The sequence below is a fragment of the Panthera pardus genome, unplaced genomic scaffold, assembly GCF_024362965.1.
Source record: "Panthera pardus isolate Hobbes unplaced genomic scaffold, ASM2436296v1 HiC_scaffold_24, whole genome shotgun sequence".
In the NCBI taxonomy this organism is placed as follows: domain Eukaryota; kingdom Metazoa; phylum Chordata; class Mammalia; order Carnivora; family Felidae; genus Panthera; species Panthera pardus.
The window spans coordinates 1183028-1201359 of NW_026526810.1; the positions used below are offsets into that span (position 1 = coordinate 1183028).

The window sequence follows — 18332 nt, forward strand, 5'->3', positions numbered from 1 at the left end:
TAAGATGTGTTGGCAAGGGTTTATTTGCTTTTGAATATAACTTACCTGTTATATGCTCTTAAAAATTCTGGATATATTTGAATAAAATGTTGAGGGGAAAATGCGGAAGAGAGCTAGGTGTTAATGAACAAAGAAATTCAAAAAGGGCTCCCTCTTTGCAGTTAAATACTCAAAAAGAAATGGAGAATGCATATTAATGAAAAAAGTTTTTTGAAGCATTATTTATAATATTTAATAATTACATAAATCTTAAATATTCATCAGGAAAAATAATTATAATTATAGAGTCATGTTTTAAAAATAGTATGTAATGTAATTTTGCATTTTAAAATCATATGAAAAGCCAGGGGGATGAGTAAGCATACAAAATATTTAACGAAAAAGCATAATGCAAGACCTTGTGTCTCTCTATGGTACCCATGTTATATAGCATGTGGATGGTGGGATAGATATTTGTTCTCATATGAAAGAAATAAAAGAGACATGCTTTCTAAACGAATTACTCTGATGTCTCTGTTTCATTTGACAATTTAGGAGAGAAATTTGTGACCACAGAGGAGACATGGAAGTTGCTTTATAAATATTGCCAGAGGTTTAGACTTCAGGGGGAACCTGCCTTAGTTGGATTTTCTGGGTCACTCCCCCTCACAATTTTTGCAGCTTCTTTGCAGTATAAAACTGACTTTGATATCCATACGCCCAGCAACTAATGCAGTTTTCTGGAATGCTCCCCCAGGTGGCAAAACTCCCCCTTCAAATGGCCCATTAAATATAGTTTAAAATCACAATAGCACAGAAAAAAAGGAATCAGCCTGCAGCTCTATAACTCCTGGCCACCCCCTATAAACAGGTGGTTAAATTCTTGTACCAACCAATTCCTCAAAGCGTATTGGCTAAAATGCCATTTCTGGTTTAAGACTAAGATCTTACTGAGTCGAGCACCTCTAGGAAGGTAAAAGATTCAAGATGTGAAGTAAAGACAGTTAACATAGTAAAGGTTTCTTACTTTAAAAAAAATTTTTAACGTTTATTACTGAGAGACAGAGAGACATAGAGTGTGAGCAGGGGATGGGGTAGAGAGAGGGGGAGACAAAGAATCTGAAGCAGGCTCCAGGTGCCTAGCTGTCAGCACAGAGCCCAACGCGGGGCTCGATCTAACAAACTGTGAGATCATGACCGGAGCCAAAGTTGGTTGCCTAACCAACTAAGCCATCCTGGCACCCCAAAGGTTTCTTACTTTTAAGAAACCCCTTCCAGGTCTTTGGTCCCAACAATTTTTCAAGCAGTATTTGAGGATCTGTTCATTAGGGGAGACAAAGGGGAAAGAAAAGTGAGAAATTACTCTTAGCTGTTGTTTTTTTTTTTTCTTTTAATGTTTATTTTTGAGAGAGAGAGACAGAGTGTGAACAGGGGAGGAGCAGAGAAACAGGGAGACACAGAATCAGAATCAGGCCCCAGGCCGTCAGCACAGAGCCCAAACTCACAAACCACGAGATCATGACCTGAGCCAAAGTTAGACGCTCAACCAACTGAGCCACCCAGGTGCCCCTACTCTTAGCTGTTAAAAACAGGCTCTTAAGGGATCCAAGCAAAAATGCCTTAGTGGCGATCTCTGACCGCACGGGATGGGAGAGGGGGAAAGAAAGATGTGTGTGGGACGGAGGTGGGAGATCCTTCATTGCAAGATTGTTTCAAGTTCTTCAAGAAGGTGCCTCCATGTTGGTTATGATTATTGGCTCCCTTGCCTGTGAGTTTGCAGATAATCGTGAATACACAATTACTCTAAATTGCCTCATATGTTAATATAGTAAGATGACTTTGTAATTTGAGGAAATTTGTGGAAAAGTGTGTGCTTCACAATTGTGGATACTCTTATTGTCCTATTCAGAAGTGAGGCACACTTGTATTTCTGTTCGCACCTTGAACATCGCCCTGCAATTTCTACATTGTCACAATGGATTTTCTTAAAGAGAGGCCTATGCTTTATGGTTTATATTTTAATTGCTCAGATAGATATGTCTTAGTATTTTAAAAGTTCAAGGACAAATGGCCAAAATTTACAGAAATTGTAATTGAAATGGCAGATTAGATAAAAGTAACACTGAACAATTCAAGGAAGATTTGACTACTTGGTGTTTCATGCCAATAAACACTTGGTGTTCCTGCCAATAAACAGGAAAAAGTTTTTTCTGAAGTAGTGTCTGTGTCAATTCCAGAATGTTCTACACAGTTTTCATGTGAATGTGAAACCAAGAACTCATTAGATTATTTCTGTCAGCCTTCTGCTTTAATTCTCTACTTCTTGTGGGTCCCCATTACTGAGTCCATTGGTCTACACAAGTTCATATTTGTCTCTAAGAAAAAAATAGGTTGAAGACTGGAAGCATGAAGAGACATGGTGTCCCTTATCGTTATTGTGATTTTAGGTAACCAGCAAGCAGTGACCCCAAACTAACCACTGAGCCCTTCCGGCTGCCTGGGCCTGAGCTTGACCCTTCAGTATTCTGCTGTGATCATGGGAGTTTCAGGGACTACATGACTCTGCTCCTCCAGCTGGGATCCATTCTGGGATCAGTCTGGTTTCTGAGTTACCACTGTTTGTTTAAGGAGTACTTCTTGTATTATCTTGCTGTAGGGACTGGACTTGGTCCTTAAATCCTCAGTCTGGAAAATCAGGCTCTGCAGCTCATAGCCACTTCCCAGAAGCTTGTCTCAATTCCTCATTGCTAAGTTTGTCCTGTCTTCTACATTTAGGACTGAATAAATACATATAAAAATTGTTGTGAATATTGCATAATGTATAGAATCGTCGCATCACTATGCTACGCACCTGAAACTAATATGACACTATATATCAACTCTACTTAAATAAGCAACGTTTAAAAAAAAAATTATGTGTTGGGACACCTGGGTGGGATTCTTTCTCTCTTCTTCTCTCTCTGCCCCACACCATGCTCGATATCCCTCTCTTTCTTTCCCCAAAGAAACAAATAAAGTTAAAAAAAAAAACACAACTATATGTTAAAAGTGGCACATCAAGAAAAAATTGATTGTTGTCTAAGTCGTATTGAGATACATACACTGAAGGACTCCATAAAAATCTGCTTTTTGTTCCTTTTGCTGCTTCTCTTCTTGCTAGGACCTGCACGTCCACTTTACACATGCCTCAGAATGCAAAAAGTCCTCATTGTAAGGACCAAGGAGGTAATGATTTCTCTAGAATAGATAACGACTGAGAAAGGCCCAGGTGAGAACGAAAGGACCAATCCACCATATGCATATCCCAGTCCACCAGCGCTAGATGCCTCGGCACCAAGAACCGCTGGCTCCAAGGAATAAGACTTGGGCCCTCGTTTTTGTTCTAACTTGTTCTTGGATGCCTCAGAGGACAGGTGCACCAGACTGCAATCCTCAGAAGAAACCCCCAGGTCCCAAACAAAGACAAGACTCAATCCTCTCCTTTCTGAGTATTCCAGCCACACTGTCTCTACCTGCATTCTTTCTATACCTTCAATAAACTCTGCTTTCACCTCCTACTGGCTCACGTTTAGATTTCTCTTCTCCATGCAGCCAAGGACCCTCTTGTCTGGTCCTATGGGACCCCCTCTCAGCCTGTGGTATCAATATTTGATGGAACAACCAGAAATTTATTTGAAAAACATATGGAAAAAAGTTAGTTCATAATGTATAGCAACCGAAACATAAAATCTTTATTAAGATGTGAAGAACACACACACACACACACACACACACACCCTATAAATAACAAGAAAATAACAAAAGAAGATATAACTGTCAATGTATTAAAATATGTGTCACTATATAACAAATCAGTAAATTAAAATCAAAAGGGATCAACCAGCTGAGAAAATATAAAATGCTTCAAATGAAGTAGAAGATCATTAAAATATATGTTTTAATATTTATACATTTCTGAGAAAAAAAAAAAAAACCTCAGGGAAGAAGAGCAACAGAAGGGGGCGCCAACTTCGGCTCAGGTAATCATCTTACTGCTTGTGAGTTCGAGCCCCATATCAGGCTCTGTGCTGACAGCTCAGAGCCTGGAGCCTGCTTCAGATTCTGTGCCTCCCTCTCTCTCTCTGCCCCTCTCCCACTCACGTTCTGTCTCTCAATCTCTCAAAAATAAATAGACTTAAAAAAAAAGAAAAGCAAAAGATATGTACAAAAATATGAAAAAATATGATCTTTATAAATAATATGTCACATATATAGAAAATTCAAGATATAATGCATGAACAAAATAAGATGATTATAAATATGCATATATGAGTATAAATACATATTTGCATGTATTTGTGTTTATGTGTAAATTCAACCTTCTTTGTAATCAAGAGATACAAATTAAAATAAAGTACAAAATTTTGTCTATCAACTTGAAAGAGTTTGATAAGAAGAATAGAAATAATATTCTTGAGATCAGTGTGACTAGATATTCTTACATCTTGCTAGTGTGAGAAAGCTTTGGAATCATTTTCCTTTTAAAAACAATTTAGCAATATGTATCAAAATATTAGACTAAATAATTCCATGTTCAGAAATTTATCCTAAGAGCGGGGCATGAGAAAATTAGCAAAACAACTGATTATTCCACAACTGTTTACTATAAAATATTTAAAATAACCTAAATGCCAACAATAAGCTTTTAGTTAAATAAATTGAGATATTTGACAAAAAGCCACAAGACTACTTAACTATTAAAAATGATTTTGGTGAGGGGCGCCTGGGTGCCTCAGTCGGTTAAGCATCCAACTTCGGCTCAAGTCATAATCTCATAGTCTGTGACTTTGAGCCCCGAGTCTGGCTTTGTGCAGACAGCTCAGAGCCTGGAGCCTGCTTTGGATTCTGTGTCTCTGTCTTTCTCTGCCCTTCCCCTGCTGGTGCTCTGTCTCTCTGTCTCTATCTCTCTCTCAAAAATAAATAAACATTAAAAAATTTTATTTTGGTGAATAACAAGTTATGACCTTGGAAAATTTTCATGGTATCAATAAGTTATAAAACAGGCATATGGGGGTGCCTGAGTCGCTCAGTTGGTTATGCCTCTGACTTCCGCTCACGTCATGATCTCACAGTTCATGAGTTCGAGCCCCACTTCGGACTCTGTGCTGATAGCTTGGGGCCTAGAGTCTGTTTCAGATTCTGTGTCTCCCTCTCTCTCTCTGCCCCTCCCCTGCTCGCTCTATTAAAAATAAATAAACATCTGGGGCGCCTGGGTGGCTCAGTCGGTTAAGTGTCCAGCTTCGGCTCAGGTCATGATCTCGTGGTCTGTGAGTTCGAGCCCCATGTCGGGCTCTGTGCTGACAGCTCAGAGCCTGGAGCCTGTTTCAGATTCTGTGTCTCCCTCTCTCTCTGACCCTCCCCCGTTCATGCTCTGTCTCTCTCTGTCTCAAAAATAAATAAACGTTAAAAAGAAATTAAAAAAAAAATAAATAAACATCTAAATTTTTTTTAAAAAAGCAGGCTTATGAACAATGAGTGCCCAATAATCCAATTAAATACATATATATCTGCATATATATATATATATATATATGAATTCATATATATATATATGAATGAACATCTGCATTCATATGATTGGAAGGATTGTAATAACATACTTTATTAATATATTAATAAATGATAAATTAATAAATTAATAAATTATAATAATTAACCTTACATGATATAAATATCTTTGTCCTACTTATAATTTTATGTTTTCATCTTTTTCTACACTAAATTCACATAACTACTATAATAATAAAATATATTTTACAATTGTAAAGCATGTGTTTCCTTTGCTCATTTACTAAGCTATTCCTTAACACATGCAGCAATTATTAGTGAAGAGCTGCAGACCTTTTATTAGGTACTGAAGGTACCAGGTAACACTGCCTCTGCCATGGGGCTTGTAGGCTGTTGGATCGCCAGCCAAACAATGATGCAGAAATGTCCCTGATTCCGAACACATCAGATATATGGGAAAAGAACTGATGTGTTCTTGAGAACTTATAACAGGGATCTGATTTGGTATGGAGTCTCAGAGGATGGTTCTCTGAGGTAGTGACTGGGTACCTACCAGAGAGGACGGGTTAGGATGGGTAGAGAGGATGGGTTAACTAAACAAAAAGGTAAAGAAAGGTGGTCTCAGCCAGAGGGGCATGATTTCCCATACTCCTTTTTCATGTGTGGAGAGCACGGTGCATCAGAGAAACTACAAAAATGGTGCCGTTGAAGATGGAGAACAATGGTAATATTTAGAGATGGGGTTCAAGTTGTACTGATGAGGTTTTTGGGGTGATGGTGGGGTCTGGATCCAACAGCCAAGAAAGAATTCTTGAGATATCTTGGGAGCAAAAAAAAAAAAAAAAAAGGTGACTTTATTAAAGCATGGGGACAGGACCCATGGACAGAAAGAGCTGCACTGGGGTTGTGAGGAAGGACTGGTTTATATATATATATATATATATATATATATATATATATATATATATACACACACACACACACACACACACATACACACACCCCAACATATACATACATACATACATACATACATATATACATACATATATACATACATTTGGGAGGTGGGGAAGTCAAGAGGAAGTTTCCCAAGACATTTTCCTCTACTAAAGAAGACTCACAGGATACTGGAGGCCTAGCTGTTGTCAAGCTAAGGTTGTTTTTCCCTCTAGCAAAGCATTAACATTAAGATAGTAGGGATTTCCTGCAGAAACTTTTACACAGCTGGCCTCAAGTAGTTGTCAATGGGCTGCAGGTTATAAGGAAATGTAATTCCATCTGCCATTTCCTTCTGCCTTTGTTTCCCACATCAATACCCCAAGATACACTGTGTTTGTACCTTAAACACAATGGGAAGCCATTTGGGACTTTTATCCCACTGCTCTGGTCAGAAGCTCCTTGGGAGGGTGGTCCTGTTTCTAGAGCCTCAGAGCTAATAAGAACTGCTACCCAATGAACTCTACGAACCACTTCTCAAGACCTTATTCCCCTGCTAAAACTCCCCAACACCATGAAAAATGACATTTTTTTCTCCATAAAAAAAAAATGTTCTGTTTCATATCTCTGCTTAAGTAATACAAAAAATTACCCAGAATCAGGATTTCTCTGTTTTCTACTCATGAAATTGTTAACTACTAACCAACATGGTGTAATGGAGTAATTTCTACCCATACCCCCAGCCAACTTGCTTATGGTTCTGTTTTCCGTCTGGCACAGAGTTGAAATTAAAAAAAAAAAAAAAGAATATGTATAATTATCTATTGTTCACATATTTTCTATTCTGATCATTTTATATTTATTATTATTATTATTATTTTGCAGAAAAGTGATTTATCCATATTTATGGCACATTGCAGATGTTTTCAAAGCATTAAGAACCCTGGAAAGCAGGTGGATTTTATAATTCTACTTTTCGGTGAAGAAGCAGATTCAGGAGCACCTGGGTGGCTCAGTGGTTGAGCATCCAACTCTTGATTTCAGCTCAGGTCATGACCTCATGATTGGTGAGTTTAAGCCCCTTGTCAGGCTCTGCGCTGACCATGCAGAGCCTACTTGGGATTCTCTCTCTCTCTCTCTCTCTCTCTCTCTCTCTCTCTCTCTCTCCCCCTCTCTCTCTCTCTCTCTGTGTCTGCCTGTCCCCCACTTCCTCGCTCTCTCAAAATAAATAAACATTAAAAAGAGGAAATAAACAGATTCAGAGTTGGAAAGTGAACTGCTAAAGGATGAACCCAGTGAAGTCGAGTCTTTCTTGACATTGGAGGGAACACTCTTTTCACCAAGATACACCCCTTCTCATTCTACACAAAGACACTCTCTCCTTCTCCCTGAAGAAGTGCTTTAAGACAAGGTACTAGATTCTGGGGCTATGTCTGGTAGAATTCACTGTGCACACCATAGTTAGCAAAGCATTATGCTCTTTTGGGTGACTGATAAATGCCTTTGGATGATTGATGCCCAATCTGTGATCTTTCCTGATGGTACCAGGACAACCTGACATGGGGAATCTTGGGAGGAACCAGTTCCCTAAAGAGTAGGTAGGCTTTCTGACACTGAGTGACTTAGAAATGGCATGAAGTCAGATGAAATTGCTACTGTGCTAAAATGGCCTTTTAAGTAATTATATGTAAAATAGATTTCGCACCATCAAGAAGCTTCAGCTATTAATGGTAGAGTAACTAACAATAGTTAGATTAAGTCACAAAAGTAAGTTTAGGTATCATGGGCATAAAATCATTATGGACCTAATGCTGCTCTCATGCCACTGTGTTTTCCATGTGGCAACTTAATGCCATTGGAGTTATAAAGAAGGAATAATGACAATAGCTAATACATACTGAGTGCTAACTAATGGGACTGCTGAGCACATCCCTTTATCATTTCATTTGATCTTACTAAAGCTTACAGCATCGTTAATACGCTCTTATTACTATCTCACAAGCACCAAAAGTGAGCCATAGAAAGATTTTGAAGTTCACTAAAGGTCACGTAGCCAGACAGTTGTAAAATCTAATATGTCTGATACAAATTTTTTGCCCTTAACCATTCAGGTATACACACTGCTTATTTCTAGATTATAATGAAAGGAACAGAGTTGCCTGGTCCAGAAAATCGGTTTTGGATGGAGTTTATTGGGACACTGGATCTATCATTGTCAGGAAAAAAAATTTTTAAAAAGCAAAGAATTGGGGAAATTACATGTAGGGCTATGCAAAACTAAGTTTTAAGGGAATGAAAAGAATAAGAATTGCAATATATTAATATAGAATACATGTGAGAAATCTAGCTTTTGTGAAACAGAATATTCACATTAGGATGATCAGTGCATTCTTTCCCCATAGGGAAAGGGGAGGCAGATAAATATACCACATGTGTGATGATCACAAATGAGTTTTATAATTCAAACATTTAATGGCATGCAGCCAAAAGTTTGATGTATCCACAGAGTGATGGTAGCCTTGGCAATTATATCCATATGGTATAAGTACAGTGGACTTACAGTCCACTGTGGACTAAACCCAGATGAAGTCTGAATCTTGGTATGGAGGTACACCAAAAGATGTCACCACCTCATAGAAGCTGCCAGAATTTCACCTCTTTGTCACAGGTTGGGCCAACTCAGCCTGTTTCAAGGATGCCAATTCTTATAACTATGAAACTTCTTTCTCCTGCTCTCCTCAGATAAATAATTTATGACAGAGTTGGTAAGTAGGGTTTAGAGAGTACTAACTATCTACCAACAGTGTCTTTATTATATACAGTGTTAAGAAAGATTCTAAGGTAGTATCCAGGGTGAATGGAAAACTGTCATGATCAGTTAGTTCAGTTGGCCAAATAATTACCCAAGTAATTTAAATTAGGCAGTAAAAGGAAAGATCATACATTTTACTTTCCTAGTAAAGGTGCTGGGATACGAGAAATTTCTCTTTTTTTCTTTTTTTCTTTCTCATGGAGTCAGTCAATATCTTCTGCTTTTGACCATTCAGTTAAAAAGCACAGCCCTCATCCACACGCCTGGGTCAGTGGAATAGTGTAAGTGAGTCATGATTTAGCATTTATGTCAACTTTCACGAACATGACTTCTCCCAATATAAGGCTTTCACTTGGTTGCAGGTGATCTTGTAAACAAGTTGCATAAAAAAAATCTTTTCATTATTAATGCTGACACCTTGTATGGAAGAGCAGTTGTCCTCATGTTGGTATTCATAGGCTCCCAATGGTGGGTCCCATTAGAAGAACTAGGTCCATACCAGATGAGGTCCAATATACCAAGGGAATCAGGATGGATTTTCTTAGATGAAGAGCCTTCCCTCATTTCTTTCAAGACCTCTTCAGCCAAACTCAAATGGCTCTATATTTCCAGCATAAGGCTCAATTGCTGGGCTCCAAAGAAACAGCAATTTTAATTTGACCTTTGGTGTCTTATAGGAGGGGAGTAGTCAGGGGGCTTCCAGTGTTCAAAGAGATGAAGAATGAGAGGCTGTTACAAAGCACAGACAGCAAAAAGAGGAGGCTGAGAGGCAAGAGACAGTATGTTTGTTCTTTAAAGAAAGAAAGTTCTATTATGGTTTCTTGGGCTGGCTTCACAGACAACAGGACCCTCTCATTTCTTCCTATTCCCCCTTCTCCTCCTCCCTTCTCTCTTGTCTTTTTCCTCGTCCTTTCTATTCCTTTTATCTTCCTTGTTTTCCCCTTCCTTCTATCCTATCACTGGTGTTGTGGTTCTATGGAGATAAAATGCCGACATTTTTTATACCAAAGTTTAATCTTTGTTCCTCGCTGGACAGACTGTCGATTTCCTTCCTCTTTCAGCAAAATAAACTGCAACATGTACAAGGAAAACTGAGAACCCTTGTACTTCTCTATCAAGAACTTCAGCTTAGTTCAAGAAGGCAAAACAATTGGTCTCCTTTCTCTTTTTCTTTGGGTTATATCAGAGTGTCTCTTAGTTTTCCAGAAGTAAATTCTTTCCAACACGTAAGTCATGTCAAGTTCTTAAAATGAATGTGACAAAATAGTTTGCTCTCTATTCCCAAAAGTCTTAAGAAATTTCTCTTATACACTGTGATAGCCACCTGATATTTATAAACACTTCCCTGTCTTAAGAAATTTCTCCTATACACTGTGATAGACACCTGATATTTATTAACACTTCCCTGTACTTCTGCTCCAGAGGGGGTTATTCACTGTCTGTGATGTCATTCACTTCCAGCGTTCTTAAATATTGTGCTTCATATCCTCCCTGCTACTTTATCTCCATAGAACATTCCTTGTTTCATATCCTTATCACCTCTCAGTGGAGTTATTGACACAGTCTCTTCTCTGTTCCTGACACCAGTTTCTGCATATTTGGGGCCATTCTTTTTGTTTTGTTTTGTTTTTTTAAGATTTTATTTTTAAGTAATCTTTATACCCAACGTGGAGCTTGAACTTACAACCCTGAGTTCAAGAGTTGCATGCCCTACCAACTGAGCCAGTCAGGTGCCCCAGTTTAGGCCATTCTTTTATATATATATATATAGAGAGAGAGAGAGAGAGACAGTTGTTATATATATAAATATATATATATATTTATATAACAGTTGTTATATATATAAATATATATATATATTTATATAACAGTTGTTATATATATAAATATATATATATATATATAGAGAGAGAGAGAGAGAGACAGAGAGAGACACACAGAGAGAGACAGAGAGAGACAGAGAGAGAGGCAGAGACAGAGAGACAGAGAGAGAGAGACAGAGAGAGAGATAAAGTTTATTTATTCTGAGAGGAGAGTGTGTGAGCAGGGGAGGGACAAGGAGAGAGGGAGAGAGGGAATCCCAAGCAGGCTCCCAAATGACAGTGCATAGCCTACCCACCAACCATAAGATCATGATCTGAGCCAAGATCAAGAGTCAGACACTTAACTGACTGAGCCACCCAGGCACCCCTGGGCCATTCTTGATAGACTTACCTCTTATCTTTTTCTAAATCCTAACAAATATGATCATATCATTCTTATCTTTATAAATAAGAATACCTATCTTAATGAGCACAGATATCACCAGTTAGACTTTGTTAAATTATCCTCTCCTTATATTTTGGTTACCTTCAGTACAGGGAGCAGCCACTAAACCAGAATCTGGGACACACACACAGACACACAGACACACACACACAGGCATGCACATGAACACACAGTATATTTCCTGGCTCACATATTTCATTAGCTTAATTGCATGCAAAGCTGGCTTCCCTTCTTAAATTATGCCAATGTTTTACCTTTGAATCACTCATAATTCTTTCTCCAAGATCTCTTATCCTGAGCTTTACATGTATGAACTCTGAGATCAGCTTGATACTAGGTAGTGCTGAAAAGAATCAAGCATCCACTGGGAAGCTACTGTCTTCAAAGAACCATTGTTCAGAAAAACCATTGAACAGTAGTTCAATAAGGAAGGCAGGAAGTCAAAAAAGACTAACACAGAGACTTGGAAGAAGGAGAATCTTACTCCACCCTCTACCTATATACTACACTAATTCTCTACTACCTCTGAGTGATATGAGAAGACACAGATAAATAATGACATGGGGATTTTTCCAGATCCTTAAACACACTCTCATATGTACCTAACATCTGTCATGTATGTTTTTTTTTTATTTATAGAACTCTTTGTCGTAACCTTGCAATGTGCATGCTTTCAACCTGGTGGATTAATTATAATCCATCTAATAAACAAGATTATGCGCCCTCTCATGGGAAATTTTATGTCTTACTGATCTCAGGATAGTGTTAAATCCAGTGAAAATACTTGTGAAATGAATTCATAAACCAGTAAGTGAGTAATGCACAAATGTTAGCACAGATATTTTCAAATAATAAGAATATTTCTAAGCCTTACAGTTGCCCCTTTTGGAAAATGGAATGAGGATTCTGTGTATAATGTGTCAATATAACTACAGCGTATGTGTGTGACCAAATGCTTTTCCCTTCTCACAAGAAAATTGTTCTAAGTCCCAGTCAAAGGGCGCCTGGGTGGCTCAGTCGGTTGGGCAACCGTCTTTGGCTCGGGTCATGATCTCACAGTTTGTGGGTTCGAGCCCTGCGTCGGGCTCTGTGCTGACAGCTCAGAGCCTGGAGCCTCCTTCAGATTCTGTGTCTCCCCCTCTCTCTACCCCTCCCCTGCTCATGCTCTGCGTCTCTCTGTCTCTCAATAATAAATAAACGTTAAAAAAACAAATCTAAGTCCCAGTCAGATGGGAGTTGTAACTTTGTTCTGGTTTTGTGTATTCTGCCATTCTCTTGATTTAATCATACATGTTGATGCAGTTATTTGGATCCAGACCCAATGCTGATATGCATTTATTCAAACTGGTCACCTCTTCAAGGTTTAAATTATATATATGTATATATGTGTGTGTGTGTGTGTGTGTGTGTGTGTATGTATGTGTGTATATATATATTAATTTTTTAAATGTTTATTTACTTGAGACAGACAGAGAGACAGAGAGAGACAGAGCATGAGTGGGGTAGGTGCAGAGAAAGGAGACACAGAATACGAAGCAGGCTCCAGGCTCCGAGCTGTCAGCACAGAATCCAGTGAGGGGCTCAAACTCACGAACCGTGAGATCATGACCTGAGCCGAAGTTGGACACCCAACCGACTGAGCCATCCAGGCACCCCTAAGGTTTACATTACATTTTAATATAACTTTTACTCTCTTAAAAATTTTTCAATGTTCAAATTTTAAAAGACAAACACCATTAACCTTAATTATATAATTCTCGTTTGTATTTCCCAGCTTGCTTACAGAGAGGCATGAAATCCATATACTTTAGAAAATCTGAGAATCTGCTGGGGTGCCTGGGTGGCTCAGTTGATTAAGCATCCGACTCTTGGCTCCTGCTCAGGTCATGATGTCATGGTTTTGTGGGTTCTAGGCCCACATCAGGCTCTGTGCTGATGGTGCAGGGCCTGCTTGGGATTCTCTCTCTCCCTCTCTCTCTCTGTCCCTCCCCTGCTCATGCTATCTCTGTGTTTCTCAAAAATAAACTTAAAAAATTTTTTAAAGTTAAAAAAAGTGTGAGTCTCCTAAAATACGCTTCCTCACACTTTCTGTGCAGCAGAGTAACCTGGGGCTTCTTAGAGATGATGCAAGATTGTGGCTCCATAGCTCTGGGGCAGAACCAGAGTTCTGCATTTCTAACAGGTTCTGTGGTGATGCCAATGTTGCTGTTCCAGGAACCACACTTTGAATAGCAAAGACCTAAATAGGTCTTGCCTCAAAACATGTCTTGTAAAACTCAGTAAAACATGTCTTGTAAAACTCAAAACATGTCTTGTAAAACAAGACATGTCTTGTAAAACTGAGTTTTTTATTTTTATTATTTATTATTATTTTATTATTTTTATTTTATTTTATTTTATTTATTTTATTATTTTTATTTATTATTTATTATATTTATTATTTATTATTATTTTTCTAATAAAAATCTTAGAATGTGAGTCTTATCTTTAAAGGGATGCCCTTATTTACACTGCATCATTGTTTCTCAAAGCTCTGAGAACTGCCAAAAAGGCTTCTTAAGAAAAAAACGTGTTATGGTTAAACAAATTGGGGGAATGTTAAATAAAGTAAGACGAGATTTCTTTAAGGATGTTTGGACTCTTAAATATGTTTAACACCTTTTATGAATCTCTAGGAGAAGTTGAATTATGCAGTTTCCCAAGCTTCACTGGCCATTAAAAAAAATATGGGCGCCTGGGTGGCTCATGGGTTAGGCATCCAACTTCGGCTCAGGTCATGATTTCACGGTTCATGAATTTGAACCCCGCGTCAGGCTCTGCGCTGACAGCTCGGAGCCTGGAGCCTGCTTTGGATTCTGTGTCTCCCTCTCTCTCTCTCTCTCTTGCCCCTCCCCTGCTCACAATCTGTCTTTCTCTCTCTCTCAAAAAAAAAAAAAAAAAAAAAAAAATAATAATCATTTTAAAAATTAAAGAAATAGAGTGTCCCTCATGGAGGATCATTTTGGAATACTGTTCCAGAAGACACACAAATCCAGATTCTGTCTTAGGTCTGACCACCAAAACTCCCTTGCTCCATTTCTACCCCAGTCTGGATTTATCAGCTGTCCATTTTCAGTTTTACTGGAGCTTATATGTGAACAGTTTTGTATTTCTATATGTGTTTATAAACCTGTGTACTACTTGTTCTCCTTTTCAGACACTGCTAAGCTTGCTGGTTGGCTGTCTCCAGGATAATTGAATTTGGGAATTGAATTTGCAATTTGTAATAGAAAATAGTAACATCATATGACTGCAAATAAGGACTCTCTTGACACAACACCAGAGGTTTGTTCAGTGTTTTATGGGGGAAAATGAAGCAAACGATGGTTTTTCCTGACTTTCAGGCTTTCTGGCCATTCCGCTATCTGGCTGGCATCAGGTCCTTCTGGTTACAGCCCTTCTGCAGTCTCCTGGAAAGCTGGATTGGGACCACTTTGGTCACCATGGTGATAGCTTTGACTTCACACTGACTGATTTTTCAGGACTCCTAGAGTAGAACTGCAGGGTGGACCCTCTTTGGCTTCTTTTTGCTTCTGAGAGAGTAAAAGGGGACTCAAACTCTGGGTGGGTACTCTCCCAAGGGTCATGACAAAGACCACCTCTTGTGTCAAACCAAATTCCAACCTGATCTGCACCTGATGGAAATAAAGCACCTCTCATCTGCAAAGAAAGTGGTGAATGTAGTTCATCTCAATCAGATAATTCACACTTGTCACTGATACGGGATTGCCTGGAGTTTATAGGTCTGAGTGTGTGAGTGATAAAAGGAAAGAGAACTTAATGGTAATTAGAGTGACAAAGCCTTGAGTGCATGTCAGATTTGGAAGAGGTGCCTAAATAAAAACTCAAGGGGGAAACATCTGCTCCAGTCCTATGCCTGTCTCTCCTTCCAGAGAAGGTATTTTGAGTCAGACTTCTTCATGGAGAGCAAGATAAATCGTATCCTGTACTTTTGTTTTGCTTGTTTTCAATTCAACATAGAAAGGTTAAAGAGGTAGGAGGCCTACTATTAAATTATTAAAAACAACAACAACAACAACAACAGCCATATTTTGGAACATGATCCACTCTGTATTTCCCCCAAACTTTAAAGGTTTTTACATATCTTTAGAAATGACATAATTAAAGTAGATCTAATCTTATTTCCCTTGAATAAGACAAATGAATGGGGGCAATAAAGATCCAGTGTACTGTGTAAACATCTAATCAATGATCCACTGGTTAGGCCAAATCTGTGCTGGAAATGGAAAAGTAAGGAGAGAGCCGGATAAGAATAATGTGCATCATTATTTTGGCTTTGGAAGAAAAAGATAAGCCCAGTGAAAGGACATTCAAGCAAATGAGAACAGAGATGAATGTGTTGAGGTGAGAAAAAGAAGTAAAGAGTAAAGAGGGGAGAAGAAGAAAGAGAGGGCTCATTAACAAACAGGGAAGAAAAATCACGCTGATTCATCAGTTAGCTATCTGTAATATAGAAAAATTTGAATTCATGTTGTCATGCATTAAAATTCATTTGAATAAAAGTGGAAAGCCTGCTGCAAAGTCACAATGCAAAACAGAAGAAGGTTTTAAAGTGTATGTTTTGATCACCTCCCGAGCAGGAAAGAGAACATCCATGTGTTCAGTTGGCCCTCATGCAGGAACGTGGAGCCTTTGCTAAGAAAACTCGGAAGCACCCTGTATCTCATGCAGGGACACTTTTACAGGAGAGGGATGCAAAAGAAAGTTTGCCTTGGAAGTCACCTTTGGCCTGTCAACCACTCATCTAAATTGCATTTTTTATATTTATAGGTAGATTTAATTTTGTCTCTAGACACTAACAATATCTCTAATCAATGGTACAGGCAACCAAGAATACCTTATATTTTTATTATGAACACACTTTCCACACATAGAAATAGCTATCTATCTATCTATCTATCTATCTATCATCTGTATATAACATAGTTTTATGTTTGATGATCAAACGTTAACAAATATTAAAATTGTGCCACATTTCCTTTAGAACATTTTCTAATTACAGATTTATTTAAATCTGTAATTAAAATCCCACATCATCCCTCTGTCTGTCCTCCCCTGCTTCTCAGAAAGATAATTTTTTTCCTCCTGGTGTTCCATCTATTAATGTATTTGTAGGCTACTATAAAATATATACTATTCTATAGTGTTTTATTGTTTTCACATTTTAAATATATGATATCTTACTGTAACTATCAGTTTACAATTTGCTTTTTTCTCTTGGTATTACTTTTTTTTTTTTGGAGGTTTACTCCAAAATTGCTGATAGTTTTAGATCTAGCTAATTCATTTAAACAGATACATAGTATTCCATTAAATTAAAAATAAAGTGTATTTATCTTAATGAGAGATAGTAAAATTGTTCCCAATGCATGTTTTTGCTCGTACAAACTGGGGCAAAATAAGTATCTGAAATATCTCCTTGAATATATGTGTGAAGTTGTTCTAGGACTGATTGATACAAGTGAAAATGCTAGTAAAAGGTTGGATACTGCTTTAATTTTGCATTCAGATCTTCACAGTTAGTTCTTTAATTAATCAGAGATTTATTTTTTTGTTTGATATAAGACATCTATTTGACTTATCAGTTTCCATACGTAGCTAATTATCAGAGAATCCTCTGTTGAAGCTTTCCCCTTGAATTTGTAATAGCACTTCTATATATGCAGATGCCCATGTACATCTGATTCTTGTTTCTTTCCTCTCTGTAATGAGTCTGTCTGTCTACACCAATGCCAATATCGAATGATTTTAATTATTTTAACGCAGTGGTGCTCAATCAGGGCAATTTTCCCAGAAGGGGACATGTGGCAAAGTCTGCAGACACTTTTGATTGTCACAACTGCGGAAGTAGAAGCCAAGGATCCTACTAAACATCCTGCAATGCACAGAACAGTTCCTCACAACAAGGAACGATCTGGTCCAAATGCCAGTAGTACTAATGTTAAGAAACTCTGAAGTGACTACATAAGTTGAGAGATTTCATCGCTTCTCGGCCTTTTGGCTAAGATCAAGTGTAGTATCTGTTCTTATCAGTTTAATAAGTTGAGAGATTTGTCATCATATTTACTTGAAAATTTAAGTACCACCTACCCCACTGCCTCTTAACCTTTTGTTTTTCCCCCAGAAGTACACTGGATGTGTTTTTTTTTTAATTCATTTTTATGGATTTTAGAATTAGTTTCTCAAGAAAAACCCTTTTCAGATTTTAATCAGTTTGTGTTTAGCTAATCGATTACTATGACAACAATTGACAGTTTTATTATATTGATTCTTCCTATTTAGTACATTATAGATCTATGCTTTTTTTGGTCTCTTTAAAGGTCCTTTAATTAAAATTTATATTTTTACTCTGAAAGATGATTTATATTTTTGTTAGATATATTACAGGATTAACACCTGATTTCCTTTTGCTGCAATTTTAGAAATTACGTATTGTTTGCTACTGCTATATAGGCATGTTATTAATTTTATATATTGGTATTTTATAATATATCACATATTAATAGCACCTGGCGGGCTCAGTCTGTGGAGCATGTGGCTCTTGATCTCAAGGTTATGAGTTCAAGACCCACTTTGGGCGTAGAGATTACTTAAAAAAAAACCTTCAATAACCTTGCTGAAATTTTCTAGTCCATCTAAATATTTTTGTGTAGATTTCCCTACATTTTCTTTGTAGACATTCATCTATCACCTGAGAATAATGAGGCATTTTTAACTTTCTTCCAAT

General features: G+C 37.7%; 1 protein-coding gene and 1 pseudogene across 1 annotated transcript in view; one reads left to right on the top strand and one right to left on the bottom strand.

The window, feature by feature from the left end:
• The window catches only part of AGBL1 (AGBL carboxypeptidase 1), an 832432-nt gene that overhangs the window by 20152 nt on the left and 793948 nt on the right, over window positions 1-18332 (bottom strand). The gene's annotated exons all lie outside the window — the stretch shown is intronic.
• LOC128773287 (U2 spliceosomal RNA) lies at window positions 17587-17700 on the top strand (annotated as a pseudogene).